The sequence below is a fragment of the Capra hircus genome, chromosome 13 (genome assembly GCF_001704415.2).
Source record: "Capra hircus breed San Clemente chromosome 13, ASM170441v1, whole genome shotgun sequence".
Taxonomy (NCBI): Eukaryota; Metazoa; Chordata; class Mammalia; order Artiodactyla; family Bovidae; genus Capra; species Capra hircus.
Genome location: NC_030820.1, coordinates 74,014,250 through 74,017,390, shown reverse-complemented (window position 1 = coordinate 74,017,390; position 3,141 = coordinate 74,014,250). Strand labels below are relative to the sequence as shown.

Here is a 3,141-nt window from a genome sequence, read left to right as displayed (position 1 = left end):
TAGTAAGTAGTATCATATTGTTCCTGACTATTTTAGGAATTTATATCCTAATACAAGAAGTAATAAAATATAATAATGCCTGTCAATTTATTTACTTTATGTTTTCCCATCTCTAGAGGCATCTTGTCTTCTCAAAACTTCCTCCTACTCTTTCTTCCGCTAGCTTATGGAATTTATTTTTTAGTCTGTTAAAACCGTCACTTTCTCAACCATGACATTTTTATAGATGGTATTGTCTCTGCCTGTTCTTCTATTATCTCATCGTTCCTCTGCCTCATCCATTAGGTTTTGGCTCAGTTGTGATTCCTTCTGTTAACTTTTCCATGGCTTCCCTGATCAGGGCAAGCCCTCTTTTCTATAATTTTATAGCAATATGTACCTGTCATTGGTAACACCTATAAAAGCTGTACTTTTATTTATGTTATATTTATTTATATACTACTTGATTATGTTATACTATTATAACTACAGTTGTAATACTATAATATACCATAACATTATAGTTAGCAGTATGATTAATATTACTAACTAATTATTTGATTCAATCTCATCTACTAGAATGGAACTTTGAGAAATGATGACGGTTTCACTAGCTGAAAGTCTTTGCAACTGAGGATATATTTCCTTGTTGTTTTTTTTTATCAGCCTCAGAACATGGAGGAATTCCTTTCAGACATGCTGATTGTTACGATTTAATCTCTGATGGGCTATGTATGTCCTAGGTTTAGAGGAAAAGAGAATGGGTAGAGAGACACAGAAGACTCAGATGACATGGTCTCATCACTCATGAACTCAAAATTTGGCTAGGAGAAGAAAATCTGTTTATCTATAAGAGATAGGTATCTTGTTCATCTTGCAGTTTATTGTACTTTTTGGATATTTATATTCATATCTTTCACCAAATTTTGTAAGTTTTCTGTCATATTTCTTCAAAAACTCTCCCTTCCTTTTCTCTCTCACTTCTCCTTCTGGGACTCCCACAATGAGTATTTTGATATATTTTTATGATATACCACAGATATATTTTTGTTGCTGTTCTTCAGACTTGATAATTTCTATCATCATTCAAGTTCACTGCTTTTGTAGCCAGCCTGCTTAAATCTACCTTTGAATCCCTCTAATGGCTTTTTCATTTTGGTTACTGTATTTTTCAGTTCCAGAATTTTTTTTCTGTTTGTTTTTAGTTAAAAAAAACCTCTATATTGATATTTCCATTTTATTCATTTATTGTATTGACTTTCTTCAAGTTAGTTCCATGAACATTTTTTTTTTTTTTGCATCCAAAATCTTTTTAGTAACAAGGTAGACTCTCGGGTTAGTTTTTGCAGCCATGGCTGGCTCGTTGGCCTCTGGCGCGCTCTAACTTCCGGCCCTTGGAGTGGACATAGGGTTTGAGGTGGCTATGCCGGGTTACTGAGGCCTTGCCGAAATGCCCTGTACACCTGTCACCCCTTGTAAGGATCAGAGAGGAGGACAGTGCCACAGCCCTTGGGAGAGGCCAGGGTCAGCTGGTCAAAGGTGAGAATCTTGGCCGCTGCCTTGAGGATGCGACTCTGGGCATGGCCACTCACTCTCAGAGCACACAACTTTCAGTTTGGGCACCTCCTGGACATGAACCTGATGCGAAGAGCTGACTCATTGAAAAGACCCTGATGCTGGGAAAGATTGAGGGCACGAGGAGAAGGGGACGACAGAGGATCAGATGGTTGGATGGCATCACTGACTCAATGGACATGGTTTGGGTGGACTGCAGGAGTTGGTGATGGACAGGGAGGCTTGGTGTGCTGTGGTTCATGGGGTCACAAAGAGTCAGACATGACTGAGTGACTGAACTGAACTGAATTGAACACGAACACCATTGGTTACAGTCCCCATGACCACAGCTGTTTTGCCTTCCTGGCCAGGAAGCTTCGTCTTCTGGATCATCCGGGAAAGGGACCACAGTGGCCAGTTGGTGTGGTTCATGAACAATCTATTCAGGACAACCTAATTGAAGGTGGAGTTGGTTCCTCTGGCCAGGAACCTGTGCAGTTTGACCAACAGCCCCGCGTAAATGTCCTGGTTCTTGGGCTCCTTGTGTGGAACCTGTCTGTCCTTGTTGTGGGGAATGTCAACTCCCAGGCTGGCGCCTCCTCCTTGGCCAGGTCTGGAAAGCCCTTTGAGCATCTTTAAGACAGTTTTCTTAAAACCTTTTTCTCTAGCAGATCCTCCATCAGATCTTCTTCAGGAACAATTATTATTGATTTATTTAAAAAGCTTTCATATTTCTTTGTATGCCTTGTGACTTTTTTCTTTTTTTTACAAAAATTGAATATTTGAATCTAATAATGTGGAAATCCATTTCTTCCCCTTCCCTAGGGAGTGATTTTATTTTGTTACTGTTTTTGTGAGTGCTGTTTTGGTTTTGTTGGTTTTTTATTGCTTTAGTCTGTCCCTATGTTGAGGATCAGTCTGGAATGAAAACTTATGATATTTTCACATTTTTTTCTGAGCCCCTTTCTAGGACATGCATTCTCACTTTCTAATTTTTCCTATACACGTAGTTATTTTTTAAATGTCTGGCTCCCAGGTAGAGAAAAATGAAGTGTAGGGACCAGGCACTGGCCCTGGTCACTTTGACCAGAGTGGGAAGGGCTTGTAACAATGAGAGGAGATGCTTCTTTATGAGATCGGAATGGGCAATCAGCAGGCAGAGCGTAGATCCCTGATATTTGAAGAACAGAATTCTTTTTGCCCAAGTTGGCTGCCACAGCTATGTTTAAACTTCTCCAGGAACATGTGCACAGTTGTCTGTCATGTGGCTGGGTGTGGAGAATACAGAGCTGCTACCCCCCTAAGAGGAGAAGGCAATGGCACCCCACTCCAGTACTCTTGCCTGGAAAATTCCATGGATGGAGGAGCCTGGTAGGCTGCAGTCCATGGGGTCGCTGAGAGTTGGACATGACTCGGTGACTTCACTTTCACTTTTCACTTTCGTGCATTGGAGAAGGAAATGGCAACCCACTCCAGTGTCCTTGCCTGGAGAATCCCAGGGACGGGGGAGCCTGGTGGGCTGCCGTCTCTGGGGTCGCACAGAGTTGGACACGACTGAAGCGACTTAGCAGCAGCAGCTCCCCTAAGAGCTGAAATTGGCTGAAATTG

General features: G+C 41.5%; 1 pseudogene; it reads right to left on the bottom strand.

Annotated features, from left to right (window-relative positions):
- On the bottom strand, positions 1,316-2,166 carry LOC102190708 (annotated as a pseudogene).